The following is a 15,955-nucleotide window of genomic DNA, read 5'->3' as shown; positions in this document are numbered from 1 at the left end:
ATTTTAATCTTATAACTTATAGCCTTGTTTAATAGTAAAAAATTGAAAAGTAATGATCCTTTTCGGCTCCAGAGAGAAATCTTTGAGACGGGGTGGCACAGGTTGGCTTCCTGGAGCAGACTCTGAGTTAGAGATGCTACAGGCCGGAGGTTCAAAAAAGAGCATTCTAGGGGCGCCTGGGTGGCTCAGTGGGTTAAGGCCTCTGCCTTTCGCTCAGGTCATGATCCCAGGGTCCTGGGATCGAGCCCCGCATTGGGCTCTCGGCTTGGCAGGGAGCCTGCTTCCTCCTCTCTCTCTCTCTCTCTCTCTGCCTGCCTCTCTCCCTACTTGTGATCTCTATCTGTCAAGTAAATAGATAAAATCTTTAGGAAAAAAAAAAAAAAAGAGCATTCTAGGGACCGTTGTCTGTGTAAGGGTAAGGGAAGGCAAAGAGAAGGGAAAAGAACTGGCAGAGGGAGAAACTGAGCTGTGACAGATTCTCAGTGAAAACCTTTGTCCTTTGGAATGTTCTTTAGATGGTTCAACCCTCCTAAGATACCCTGAATTGAGTGGGGCAAGAGGGCAAGGACTTTATACCTTCACACTGACCAGTGATTGGATGCAGAACACCTTGGGAAGGGAGTGTGACCTTAGGCAAGGGCATCCTCTTAGCCAAAGCAATCCCTAAAGAGGGCTGACGGGTGAGGGCGAATTTGTCTGCAGCATTCCTGAAAGCTAAGGGAATCAGGCCTCCATTCCGAAAGTAGATTTGGGTAGTGTATTACAGTGTCCACCACAGAGAGAAAATTAGTACCGACCACAGAGTTTGATGTATTACTCAACAAACATTTGTTGAAGATATGAATTTCCTTGCTTTGTCTTTCAAATTGCTTACCCTTTTCCAACAGAAAAGCGAGTGTGATATTATTAAGCTTTTATAGACAAACAATGGCTTTTGATGTAAGTTTTTGTCAAGAACAAAGACTGGCAAGAAATCTTTGTAATGAAACTATACCTGTGGCCAAGGAAAATGGCATTATGTAACAGACATCCGTGAGAGTCCGCGGTAATTTTATGTGCGTTTAGTTTTGTAATTTTTAAAAAGATTTTTATTTTATTTATTTGACAGACAGAGATCACAAGTAGGCAGAGAGGCAGGCAGAGAGAGGGGGGAAGTAGGTTCCCTGCTGAGCAGAGAGCCCGATGTGGGGCTCGATCCCAGGACCCTGAGATCATGACCCGAGCCGAAGGCAGAGGCTTAACCCACTGAGCCACCCAGGTGCCCCTAGTTTTGCATTTTTATAAAAATATTTCTGTTTTGAAACAATGTCAAACATACAGAAAACTGACCAAAAAAGTACGAAGAACTTTTGTTATTTGAACAATTTGAGAATAGGTTCCTGGCCAGATGCTCCCTTACCCCTTAATACCTTAGTGTGTGCTGCTAATATACAAGGACATATACAATATTCTTTTATTCTGTATATTCTAATATACATTGTATATTCTAATATACAATATTCTTTTATCTGACCATGATAAAACTAGCCAAGATCAGGAAACTAACATCGACACATTACTACCATCAAATCCTTAGACCCTGCTCAAGTTTTGCAAATGTTCCATTGCCATTTATAGCAAAAGGATCTAGTACAGAATTAGGTGTTGTGTTTAGTTTCATGTCCCCTTAGAAGTTTTCATTCAATCTCAAATAGTCCCTCAATCTTTCCTTGACTTTCAAGACCTTATCACTTTGGAAGATGATGGGTCAGTAATTTTTTTTTTAAAGATTTTATTCATTTAATTTGACACAGAGAGAGAGAGACAGAGAGAGAGGGAACACAAACAGGGGGAGTGGGAGAGGGAGAAGCAGGCTCTCCACTGAGCAGGGAGTCCGTTGTGGGGCTTGATCCCAGGATTCCTGGAATCATGACCTGAACAGAAGGCAGCCACTTGACGACTGAGCCACCCAGGCACTCCTATGGGTCAGTAATTTTTAGAATGTTCCCCAGTTTAGTCCTGTCTAATGTTATCTTACGATAAGGTTATGTTCCTTTTGCAGGTGCAGGCATCTCACAGAAGTGATGAAATATTCTCATTACTCTATCGGGTGGGGGTAGGTTCCACATTTTTAATTTGTCCCATTACTGGGGTATTCACCCTGATCATTTGATTAAGATGATGTCTTCCAGGCTCCACTATTATAAAGTAGCCTCATTCCCCCTTTTAATCCATAAATATTTTGTAGGGAGATACTTGAGATAACATAAATATCTTATTGTCATCAAACTGACGACTTATTTATATCAGTGTGGACTCCTGGAGTTATTTATTATTCAATACGTTATAAATTACTACTGCTATTAATTATTTTAATGCTCAGATCATCCCAGATTTATCCAGTGGTTATTCACTTCAAGCTGATGTCTGTCTTTTTGACTCCCCCTTCATCATTTTGGGAAGCATTTCCTTACTTTCTAATACAAGATGCTCCAGGGTTCGTCTGGACCTCCTCTGCCCAAACCCTGGAATGAGCCATTTCTCCAAGCCTCTAAGACCAGATCTCCATGAGTGCTCTGGACCCATGATGAGAATGTAAAAGAAATGCTCGAGGGGTCTATAAAAGCTAGATAATGGATTGTTTCTTGCTCTGTGATTTTGAAAGATACAACACTCTGTGCTTGAAATCCTAAGCTCCAAAGGTACAGATTTCCCAAGAGTTTATTGCAGTATCTTCACTGTATAGATATATCTTTAGCATATCTAGGAGGTAACGCACTTAATCATACTTGCATAATATAGAACATTTATATAACCAAGGCCCGTAAAGGGTGATAAATCCTGTTTAGAACTATTCTCTGGAAAGATCTGTGACCAGGGGTTCAGTGGTGTGTTTGGTGGACTTTAAGCAGATGACATGGGTTTGCGTCTCAGTGGGATCATCCAAAGTGAAAATAAGCTCTTCCTCACTAAGTTGCTATAAACATTAAATGAGATAGCTCCTGAAAAAGCGCCATGTAAACTGAAAAAAAAGTTATTTCAATATAAAGTTTTATTTAGAAATGCTAACAATCACTTCACTGTTAAAATCTCTGAATGTGAACTCCTTGGTTTTCTCAAGAAAAGAAAAACCAGTGTGCCCCACATCTCTAATACCATTAGACTTTTTAAAATGTGAGATTGCCTTTATATGCCCCATTTTTTCATAAGGCCTTTAATATATCACTAATGGCAATTCTGCTGAAACCTCTGATGATTATGCTATTAGTGCTTACTAACTTTCTCACATGCTTTGTTAATTTCAGACTATCTTCTCCTTTGAGGTCCTCCACAGATAAACTGTTAAGCTGTTAAAATTACTGAGAATGGACTACTATTGAAAACAAAAAGGCTGCAGGTTTTCAAAGGTAAGAAAATGGTTTGTTAGACTATGGGTGGCCTACGGTGGACCTGAATAATGTGTCACAAGGAAAGAGAAATGTTAAAGAATTCTCCCTTGTTCTTCAGTGGGAGACTTGTAGAAGAAACAAAACTATGAATCACTGTTAATTTTTTAGTATAAGAATGGTATTGTATTTTGGAGTCCTCATCTTTTAAAATACATACTGAAATATTTTAAAATGAAGTAGGAAAGAGATTTTTGCTGAGGAGAGTGGGTCAGAGTATACTTCAGGGTCAGCAAACTTTTTTTTGTAAATCCTAGATAATAAATGTTTTAGACTTTGCAGGCCACACAATTTCAGTTTCAACTACTAAACTCTACTACTGTAGCACAAAAGTAGGCAGAGGCAACATGTAGACAAAGAGCATGGCTGTGTCCCAATAAACTTTATTTACAGAAACAGGCGTAGGCTGGATTTGACCTGTAGGTCATAGTCTCTCAAACCCTGGTATAAATGAAATAAGACTTATCATGATTAATAGTTATGAAGCTCTGTCATGGGTACATAGAGGTCATCAAACTGTTCTGTGTATATTATATATTTGAATTTTTTTGCAATAAATTATGTATAGTAAAAAGGTCAAAAAACAAAAAAGGATAAAACCTTGTATAAGGCAAAGAGAATGGGATAACCAGGCTGTGATAAAATATATTAATATTTAATATACACATTTAAAAGTAGTCTATCTTAATGATTGGATTTACTGGGAAGAATAAGGACTATTTCCTATTTTCCTTTCATATGATTAGCCTGATCATTTTTCCAAATGTACTGAATTTGAATATGTCTCTCCTTTAAGAAACTGGTTATTTTTTGTAAGGTACTAAATTTAGGCATACTTCAGTACCAAGAAACATTAAAACAGATTTTATGTTTAAAAACCATCACAGAGGGGCCCCTGGGTGGCTCAGTGGGTTAAGCCTCTGCCTTCGGCTCAGGTCATGATCCCAGAGTCCTGGGATCGAGCCCCACATCAGGCTCTCTGCTCAGCAGGGAGCCTGCTTCCTCCTCTCTCTCTCTCTGCCTGCCTCTCTGCCTACTTGTGATCTCTGTCTGTCAAATAAATAAATAAAATATTAAAAAAAAAACAATCACAGAAATAAGAGAACCTTCATATAGTACTCTACCACTTTGGGTGGCAATGCTGTTAAAAGTTCAAGGTTCAAAGTTCCCTCTGCTCCAAGCCCATGGGTGTGATATATATGAAAGAAAAAAAATATGCAGCTTTAAAAAAAAGACACAACTTTGTCTTTTTTTTGAGGTAGGAACAGAAAAGAAATGCAATGAAGGAATGCGGGCTGGAGCCATGGGCCTGTTGGAGTGGGTCATGAAGTAGGCGGAAGCAACTGCGAGTCTACATTCTCTTTGGGGGAGAATAAAATTGCCCTAGATGAGATGGAGATCAGGGACAGATTTGCTGCCTAAAACAAGGTGCTGGCCCGGGGCGGGGGGGGAATCCTTGCTTACATTCACTCCCTTACAAGGAAACTTTAAAAAGCTACTGTTGCGTACTTCTTGGCCTTATAGCTTTCTGGGAAGCTGTAGGCTTCTGGAGGCAGAACAGAAGTGCAGGCTGGCAACCAATATCTCTCATATCACCATGGAGGATGAGATCAATTACTGACCCAAATTCTTCTCCCCTCTCTGTACCCATGTCCTTGCCATTCTAAGTTTGAAGTTCTTTCCACAAAAGAACTTTTCCACCTTTTGATTCTGGGCTCAGCCATAGAACGTGTTTTGGCTGGTGGGGGCTTGAAATGTGCTCATCTGATGGGGCTTATGTTCTTGGACCTCTGTCACCTCACTGAAAGGAGTTTTGCCCCAGAGTAGCTGCCACTCTTCAACCCGGGCCCCAACATGACTATCTGCAAAGCAGGACTGCCCTACCTGCCCACAGCCCCGCAATGTGAAGTGGAGTTGTTTTCACCGTTGCCACCTAAGCTGCTGTATCTGACCTGCAGATCCATGAGAGAATTAGAAGCTTATTGTTATGTGTCACTAAGATTTTGTGGTTGTTGGTTATGCAGCAGTAGCTAACTGATACAGAAAACCTAATACAGGGATGCTATGTAACAAAAACCGAAAACATAAGGTATTATCTTAGAGGACAGGTGATGGATGGTATGCAAACTATTACGGAAGTTGAAAAATGACATGTGTTTAGTAAAACTGTTACCTGTGGTAACATGAAGGATTGCAGGATGATTTCTAGGCATATGTTCAAAGTATGAATCAGTTAGTTTTAGTTTTAGTTTATAAGGTGCTATAAGAAAAAGATACATTTGGGGGAGAAAAACTCCTGCCAACTTGCAAGAACTTAGAGGAATTTAGAGTCCAGAACTTGTTTATTTTGCAAATAAACCTCTTCATCTCCAGCCAGTAAGGGAGTCTCAGATTCAGGTTTGGTTGGGGGGTCGATGTTAAACTAAGGGTATTGCTGTAACTTCCTGTATTAAGACATCTGAAAGACTTAAGGTGATGCCTGGGGCACCTGGGTGGCTCAGTCGGTTAAGCGGCTGCCTTCAGCTTAGGTCATGATCCGAGGGTCCTATGGTTGAGCCCCGCATCAGGCTCCCTGCTCAATGGAGAGCCTGCTTCTTCCTCTCCCTCTGCCTGCTGCTCTGCCTACTTGCGCACACGCTCTCTCTCTAATAAATAAAATCTTAAAAAAAAAAAAAAAGAATTAAGGCAATGCCTGGTAGAACCTCTCTGTTGGACAAATAGGTTTCTAGAAAGCTTAAGGGCAGGGTCTCTCAGAAGCCTAATGGGTGGAATCTCCTCATAATGAGGTCTAGAATGAGAGGCATATACCACAAAGAATCATAGATGATTCTGTCAAACAGAACTCACAGAAAACACAGAGAAAATCTATGTTTTTGAGAGAACTGTACTGATAAACCACCAGCTAAGACTAAAAGGGAATGAGACTGAGGTATAGAGACCACTGGGCCAAAAACTTTTTATAGGCAGGAAGTAGCTGAGAAAGTTATGTAGCACCAGAAGGGGCATATCCTCCAATTTCAGAAGTGACTAAGGGGGATGATAGAAATCTGAAGAATTCACCTTCTGGGAGGCAAAACCAAGAGTAGTAGAGAACAACAGATAGAAGACACTCTGTTAGGGAGCAGAATTAGGGTCTAATCAAGGAAAATTATTTCTTCTCATAATGGGGGTTCCTGGTAACATCTTTCCTTTAGTATTTTAGAACAAGTGAATGTTAATAATGCCTTTAAATCTCTCCCTTTTGACTAGGAGTTAATGGTAGTATCCTATCCTAGGTTCTATCATTCCATGTGGTATAATGGTGGGGGAAGATTACATCCCCTCCGCACCTCACACACATCTTAGTTCACAGGTTTCCAGATCAATGGGAACCACATTTAAGTTTGATGTATATCATAAATTACTGGATATTGATCATGATGCCCTGATTAGATGATGGTGTTAGGGGTGTTAGAATAAGGGTGAATCTGTTTATCTGTGGGAAAACACATCTCGGTGGAATAACCACTAATGGTTGCAAGAAGAAAAGTGAATCCAAGAGGAAGAAGTTGGATGCAAAAACCATGGTGCCCTTTATGGTATATAAATTATATATCACTACATTGTTATTTTAACAAAAAGAAATAAGAGTGAGCATAAAATATGTTGGTATATTTGAATATTGATTTTTTTAAAAATTATGATAAAAAAATTGATGCTAATCTAACCTTACACCCAATGGAGCTAAAAAAACAATGCCCAAAACCAGTAGAAGGAAGGAAATAATAAAGATTAAAGCAGAAATAAATGAAATAGAGACTAAAAAGAAATGATAGAACAGATCAATGAAACCAGGATCTGGTCCTCTGAAAAGATAAACACAATTGATACACCTTTACCCAGACTCAAGAAGAAAAAAAGAGTGGACTCAGGTAAATAAAATCAGAAATGAAGGAGGAGAAATAACAATTGACATCACAGAAATACAAAGGATTGTAAGAGAATATTATGAAAAATTATATACCAACAAACTGAACAACCTACAAGAAATGGATAAATTCCTAGAAACATGGAAGCTTTCAAAACTGAATCAGGAAGAAAAAAAGTTTTGAACAGACTGATTGCTAGCAATAAAATGGAATCAGTAATCAAAAAACTTCCAACAAAAAATAGTTCAGGACCAGATGGCTTCATAAGTAAATTCTACCAAACATTTACCTAATCATCCTTCGCACAGGGGCCATGTTAATCTTCGTGTCATTCCAATTTTAGTGTATGTGCTGCCGAAGTGAGCACCGATCAAACATTTAAAGAAGAGTTAATACTTATTCTTCTCAAACTATTCCAAAAAAAAAAATAAAAGAGGAAGGAATATTTCCAAATTAATTCTATGAGGCCTGCATTATCCTGATAGTAAAACCAGATAAAGACACTACAAAGCAAAACAAAACAAAACAAACCCAATAGGCCAATATCTCTTATGAACATAGATGCAAAATCCCCAACAAAATAATAGCAAACTGAATCCAAAAATACATTAAAAAGAAATCATTCATCACAATTAAATATGAGTTACTCCAGGGATGTAAGCATGGTTTAATATTAACATATCAATTAATATGATATATTACATTAACAAGAGAAAGAATAAAAACCACATGATCATCTCAATAAAGGCAGAAATATCATTTGACAAAGTATAAAGTTCATTTATGACAAAAACTGTCAACAAAGTAGGGTTAGAGGGAACATATCTCAACACAATAAGGTCATATATGCAAAACCCACAGCCAACATCATACTCAACGGTGAAAAACTGAGAGCTTTTCCTTCAAGATCAGCAACAAGACAGGATGTCCACTATCACCCCTCTTATTCAACATAGTGCTGGAAGTCCTAACCACAGCAATCAGATGAGAAAAAATAAAAGACATCCAAAGTGATAAGGAAGAAGTAAAACTTTCACTATTTGCAGATGACCTGATACTATATACAGAAAACCCCAAGACTCCACCAAAAAACTACTAGAACTGATAAATGAATTCAGTAAGTCACCAGATACAAAATTAATATGTAGAAATGTATTGCATTTCTATACAATAATGAAGTAACTGAAGATACTAAGAGAAATTAAGACAACCCATTTACAATTGCACCAAAAAAAAAAAGTTGATGTTAAGTTTTTAGACAACAATAAAAGATAGGAATTTGGTAACAGGTAAATAAAATGAAGTAATCTTCTTTTCCTGTTTGGAAAGAAGAGAGAATATTGAGTAACTTTAGACTTCGGCAAAAATTTTATAGATATGTATGTAGAATATAAGGGTGGTCACTTAGGAAGAGAAATATAATTTATAGCTTCCAAATGAGAAAAAATATAAAGGACGAGGAGAAAATATAGAAAGTCTTTTCAATCTAGTGAAAAACCAGAACTAAAGCATACGTAAATAATGGTATTCAGAACATATAAAATGGTAAAAAAATAAATCCAGATTTCATTAATCACATAAATGTAAATTAAGATTAAACATACTGAATAGTAAACAGAACCAGATTTCATAACAATATAAAACCAGCTACATGCTGTTTATAAGAGATACATCCAGAGTAAAATGAGAAAGAAGGCATAAAGGGATAACAATATATTACTAGGCAGAATTCTGCTTCTAGAAATGGTAGAGCAGCTTTTCTCTGACTAAGACTTCTGTAACAATTATAAATTCTGGGCAACATATTAAAAAACAGCTATCTGAAGGCACTGGAGAATGACCAAAAGCAGGTAGAAACTAAGAAGAATAAACATTTTGGGAATCGCACTGGGTGAGATTTGTTTATAGAACTTTTTACCTGAGGGTACTCTCATTCCTCTTGGGTGCAGAGATGCTATAACTCAGACAGACAGGGTACTTGGGTGGCTCAGTGGTTTAAGCTTCTGCCTTCGGCTCAGGTCATGATCTCAGGGTCCTAGGATCGAGCCCCACATTGGGCTCTCTGCTCAGCAGGGAGTCTGCTTCCCACTTTCTCTCTGCCTGCCTCTCTGCCTACTTGTGATCTCTGTCAAATAAGTAAATAAAATCTTAAAAAAAAAAAAAAAGAGGGGTGCCTGGGTGGCTCAGGGGTTTAAGTCTCTGCCTTCGGCTCAGGTCTTGATCTCAGGGTCCTGGGATAGAGCCCCACATCAGGCTCTCTGCTCAGCAGGGAGTCTGCTTCCCCCTCTCTCTCTGCCTGCCTCTCTGCCTACTTGTGATCTCTGTCTGCCAAATAAATAAACCAACAAACAAGAACTCAAACAGACAAGTGCAATCTTACTGCTTTGAGGAGTCATTTGGCTGAGTTTAGAGATGCCCAAACAACTTTGAAGTTAGGGAGGATAATCAAAAAAGGAGAGTCACAACAGAGAGAGTCCCAAATCTATTGAAGCTCACCCTAATTTTTAGCTGACTCCTTTGACTGTACTTATGCAGGACAGACTCCAAGGGGGCGGGTGGAAGGCAGAAAACTGCAACAGAAATTTCAGCTGCGGCCCTTTGCAAAAGAGATAGAGCTGGAAATTTGGGTCCAGATAGATTAAGTCCCTTCTAAGACAAAAATGAGCATTCTCCAAAAGCAAATAATAAAATCTGGAATCTCTACAATGATTTGTTCCCAAGTTCCTGTATACAGTAAAACATTATTTAAACATGTGGATGTTTATAGCAGCTTTGTTCTGCAAGCTGAAAACCACCCAAATGTCCATCAACAGGGAAATGGTTAAATGGAGGACTATTCTAACAATGGAATACTACAGAGACACAAAAAGGAGTGAACCACTGATATATACAACAGCGTGGATGTATCTTAGAGACCTGCTGACTGAGACATGGAAACACAAGAGTATTTGTTGTATGATTCCCTGTATGTGATGTTCTAGAAAAGGCAAAACTATCTATTGTGAAAACAACCAGAAATAGGATCATCTCTTGTGAGACTCAGGGGAGATGGGTATGAGGGAACCTGCTGCTTCAGTGGATAGGTCTGTACCGTGAAGAGGGTGGCTGTCAAGAACTGTGAAGGGTCTGAGATTTCACCCTAGTTGCAAGATAGCAAGTTAGCTTGCCCATCTTGTGGATGCTGGCAACAGACACAAAACCCCTGGGTCAGAGACAAAGAACTTCAGTATCCACAACACAGTAAGCAGTTTGAGCATCAGGTTTGCATTGGTTCCTCTTGTCCTCTAAGCCTTAAACAGGTAATAAAGAGGGGCCCAGATTGGTGCTGAGTATGCAGTAAGCTGGTGTCAGAACTGAAGATCCGCAGTCTTTTATAAAGGGTAGTAAGTGTACCTGCCCTTTGCTCTGAAAGAAGACATTATCTTTATTACACTGGACAGTAAACAAACTTGCTGTTTGCTCCAGAGGGGACATTACCTTCCAAGACTGTTCACTCTAAAAGCATTCCTGAAAAGAGACGGTGTGCCTCTGCTTGCGAGACATATGGAAACGCTCTCCAGTCGTTAGAAGAGTGTATGCATTTGTCAAAATTTACTGAATCTTATCTGCACACTGCACAGTAATTTTTACCTCAAAAAATAAAACAGAACAAAGACCTGTAAAACAAACAAAAAATGAGGTGTGCGCCAATTAAGGGGGACAGTAAAAGAGGAATTCTTTTGTTTTGGTGAATCTTTTGAAAGAGGTTTGGAAGGAGCCCGTCTGCTCTGCTCAAGTGGCAGCTGACCCTATAGTACACTATCTCTTCAAACTAAAGAAGAATTAGACTAATCTACAGAAGGGCAAGGAGGCTTTTTTTTTCCCTCTCTTCTTCTCACCAGTGCATCCCTGGGCACTCAGTACATAGGTGCTCAACATCATAGTTGTTAAGCTTGTGCAGCAATCAAAGTACAAAAGGAACCGATGCTTTCACCCCAAGGCCACTGAGTCACCATTCCTTTTCCTGCCATCTGTATTCCTTCTCTCCTTTGCTTTCTTCACTTCCTCTCATCTCACTTACACTTTTCTCTCACCCCACCCTCTCAAGGGGCCACACAAGGGAATAAAATTATCTCTCCATTACATGCTCTATTTTTTTACAAAGAAAGATTTTATACTTTATTCTTAAAGAACAGCATTGGAACTAGTGTGTGAACTTAAGTGAAGTCATGGAGTCCTACTTCCTGACTGTGAATATCAGCTCCATTATTTACTTGGTGTGTGTCCTGGTAGAAGTCATTCAACTTCTCTGTGGCTCATAGTTTTAATTCCATGGAACTGTTGGGACTGCTAAACGGGAAAAATGTCTTAAAGCGCCTAGGACAGTACTGACTTAGCAAGAGTTCAATAAATGCTACCTATCATTTCAAAATATCACCAAGATTTGTGTGTGGACTGACTGATTTAGCCATTAATCCATTTAAAAAACACCAGAAGCATAAAATTGAAATTAAAATTAGAATCACTAAAAATGAGCCTAGTAAATAGGTCTCAATCAGAAAAGAACGCATCTGAACAATTACTAGGATATTTATAAAAAATGTCGATTTGTTTACAGCATCTCTGTAGTGAGGGACATATATAGGACCCTTTATGTTGTAACTCAAATAAGTATTTTGTGCCCACTATGTGTAAAGTGCATAGCTGGGTTGGATATTACAAAAACAAACAGGTTTTGCTCACAGAACGTTTTCAATTTTGTAGGGGATACAGTATATTTTTAGATTTTAAAAAACTCATACATGTTCACCAAGGAAAAATGGGAAATAGTGAAAAGCAAACACACGCACATTGGCTTCTTTTCAAACTCACTCCAGTTTAAAAATTTATAAACCAGGGCGCCTGGGTGGCTCAGTGTGTTAAGCCTGTGCCTTCAGCTCAGGTCATGATCTCCGGGTCCTGGGATCGAGTCCCACATCAGGCTCTCTGCTCGGCAGGGAGCCTGCTTCCTCCTCTCTCTCTCTGCCTGCCTCTCTGCCTACTCGTGATCTCTCTCTGCCAAATAAATAAATAAGATCTTTTAAAAAAACTGCTTTAAAAAATTTATAAACCACACTATATGCAATTTTGTATATTACTTGCCTTCGCTAAATAGTAAGCATCATTCTCATGCTATCCCATAGTTCTGGAAGGAGTTGTTGTGTAATATTCAATTGCTGTGTATGGCAGTTTCTGAATTATTTGTTACAGCTGTTGATATTTAGCATACCGGTTAAGAATACAGGTTTCAGTGAAGACAAAGCGCAGCTTCCCCCTTTGCTGGCTGTGTGATCCTGGGCAAATTGGTTCATCCCTCAGAGCACCTTAGAGCCTTTTGATAAATCGAGAAAAATACTTCCTAGATTTTTGAGATGTATGTAAAGCAATTAGCCTAACGCCTGGCAAATAGTAACGGCTCAGTAAGTTGATTTATTTTTTTTAAGAAGCAGTTTTAGACATTTTGGTTCTCTCACTGATACGCATTCATACTTTCTTTCTCCATTCTATAGCACTCTTGTAGTTAGAGGGGAGGTTTAGACACTGCTTCACTTACTAAATATGTCAGGCTAATCCCATTTTTCCAGCTAGCCACTGTTTCAAGTAACCCAAATCTAATCTAACTGTCCACGGCATTTGCACAATCACAAGAATGGATAATCAATTTGCGGATCTCATTATGGTCCTATGAAGATAAATATTACAGTAATTTTTCTTCATGTGAACTGCTCTTTCATCAAAGGATTAAACCCCACTAGGCATGGTGAACTGTTTTTTGAAGATATTATTTGCACTTTCTAGTATCTTATTTAGATTTGTTTACATCCGTATCCATGGGTAAACTAAAATATATAGCTTTGATTTTAACTGTCAAATTTTAAGCGTTGGTATCAGGGTAATGTTACTTATGCAAAATGAAGGTGTGTACTCACCTTTTTCCAGGCTGCATGGAAAAACTTAAAAACCAGAGGAATGATATGCTTCTCAAGTCTGGAAGAATGGATGAAGTTATCAGGTCTTATTTAAGGATCTATAATTCATTGATAACTGCCTGAATTTCTTCTTTGGTTACTGACCTGCTCAGGATTTCTAATTCTTGTTGATTGGATATTCTAAACTGGTATATTTAACATTTTATAACAAACGCTTTAATTAAAATATATAATTGAGGCTGGGACTTAAGTTTCCTCTGTTTTTTCATACCATTGTTATTTCTGATTTTGAATTTTTTAAAAAAGATTTTATTTATTTATTTGACATAGAGAGATCACAAGTAGGCAGAGAGGCAGGCAGAGAGAGAGGAGGAAGCAGGCTCCCTGCCAAGCAGAGAGCCCAATGCGGGACTTGATCCCAGGACCCTGAGATCATGACCTGAGCCGAAGGCAGTGGCTTAACCCACTGAGCGACCCAGGTGCCCTGATTTTGAATTTTAAAAAATGCATTTGCTAGGTTGCCTTTTTACTTTTTTCTAATTTATTTCTAATTAGCCTTTATTGTTACTTTTTTCCCAGTGTTACGTTTAATTCATCCATTTCCCCTCTCTATGCAATAAAGGGTATCAATTTGCCCTTTAGCTTAGCTTTAAACATCATCCTCTACTTTTGCCATTTTTTCAATCTATCTTATTGCATTTTTTGACAAAATAGCTATTTAGAAGAGGGCTTTAAAATTATCTTCCAGGTGACTGTGCTTTTATTTTCTGGTTTTATTATCTTGTGATCAAAGAACACAGCCTGTACAATTTCTGCCCTATAAAATGCCCTGCAGGGGAATTATCAGGCTGCAAGAATTGCTTTCAGCAATTTGGCAGTCTGCTCAGATGCTGATGGAACATCCGGCAGGTGAGCACCAAATGCTGAACCATTTCATTCCTTCAGGAAAGCTGAGGCCCAGAGGGTCCAGGTTTGGAATAGAAGTGATTTCCTTGCAATGTGTCTTTAGGACAAAGAGGCCAAAGTTTAGAACAAGTTCGAGGGTTTGTTTTGTTCTGGATCTTGCTGTAAATATTCTAAAGCAGCTAATGTGCAAGAATTAAGAGATGTTTCTGGGTCCCCTATGCTGCCTGTCATTCAATATTACTAGCTGATCGATTTGTAAACTATTCGAGAAAAAATTGTATTTTTTATACTTAGTAATTTTCATTTTTACCTCCCTTCTTGGTTTGTGTTGATAGTTCCCAGAACACGTGTTAAGGTCTCCACCATAATCTCCACACTATTTCATTGATTTATTTTAAAAGATCTTATTTATTTGAGACAGAGAGCACGAATGAGGGGAGGGGCAGAGGAGAGAGAAGCAGACTCCCCACTGAGCAGGGAGCCTGATGCAAGGCTCCATCCCAGGACCCTGGGAACATGATCTGGGCTGAAGGCAGAGGCCCAACCAATTGAGCCACCCAGGTGCCTCTCTATACTATTTTAAAGGCCTTTTGTATTTCTCCATTTTAATATTATTCTGCATATAAACCCTAAGGTTTGTTGTCTTTCCTACTAATTGTAATTTTAGTAGTGAATATGCTATTTATTATACCTTCTCTAATTGTGCTCTGAAATACTTTAGTATTAGATGTATGTGACAGAATTTGATTAAAAGTAAGCCTTCAGAAAAAGCAGATCATTTAATTCTGTTTTTAGAATTTAAACAATTTAAACAGTTTTGATCCTAAGTGCTATTCTTATTTCTTTCAACTTTTGTCAAATATGCGATTCCTTTTTGTCTTTTTCAAGGATCTGGCCAGGAGACATTCTGTTATTAATTTTATTATTACCCACCTTAACAGATTTCAAATTTTTATTTATTTATTTAAAAAAGATTTTATTTATTTATTTGACAGAGATCACAAGTAGGCAGAGAAGCAGGCAGAGAGAGGAGGAAACAGGCTCCCTGCTGAGCAGAGAGCCCAATGTGGAGCTGGATCCCAGGACTCTGGGATCATGACCTGAGCTGAAGGCAGAGGCTTTAACCCACTGAGCCACCCAGGTGCTCCCCAATTTTTTTTTCTTTTTTAAAGTAGGCTCCACACCCAGTGTGGAGCCAACACGGGGCTTGAACTCACAACCCTGAGATCAAGACTTGCATTGAGATTGAGTTAGATGCTTAACCAACGGAGCCACCCAGGTGCCCCTCAAAAGATTCTTAAATTTACATTTAATTTTCAAAGTAAAAAGGAGTTTTTTTTTAAACAGAAGGTAGTATTTTATCCCTCATTTCACCCCTAAAAAAGAAACTGAGAATCTTTGGGCCTTCAGTAACTTAATCTGGGGTTAATAAACCCCATTTGTTTTTGAGATGTATCACTTAATAAATGTTTTAAATTATCCTAATAATTTTATTGATTTCAGTACTTACCAACTTTCTTTTCTCATTATTTTCTTCTTAATTTTGGTTCATTTTGATAATTTGATTATATTCAAGTAATTTTTTTCTATAAAGGGCAAATAAGTCGTGCATGTTGCATACCACAGAGAGATTTTCAGTGACAGTCACATGTGGATAACTGGAGAAATCCTGAACTACAGAACTCTGCTCCAATCCAGCTGGCATTTATTTATTTGTTTATTTATTTAAGATTTTATTTATTTGACAGACAGAAATCACAAGTAGGCA

The 15,955-nt window shown here is 38.4% G+C and overlaps 1 non-coding gene across 1 annotated transcript; it reads right to left on the bottom strand.

Annotated features, from left to right (window-relative positions):
- Nucleotides 1-7,596: 7,596 nt before the first annotated feature.
- On the bottom strand, nucleotides 7,597-7,700 carry LOC123951265. The gene has a single exon (XR_006820410.1). It is a non-coding gene; the product is annotated as a U6 spliceosomal RNA (small nuclear RNA).
- Between the last annotated feature and the right edge of the window lie 8,255 nt (nucleotides 7,701-15,955).

This window comes from Meles meles, chromosome 9 (genome assembly GCF_922984935.1).
Source record: "Meles meles chromosome 9, mMelMel3.1 paternal haplotype, whole genome shotgun sequence".
Taxonomy (NCBI): Eukaryota; Metazoa; Chordata; class Mammalia; order Carnivora; family Mustelidae; genus Meles; species Meles meles.
The sequence above is the reverse complement of the archived record's forward strand: the minus strand, read 5'-3'. Positions and strand labels throughout refer to the sequence as shown.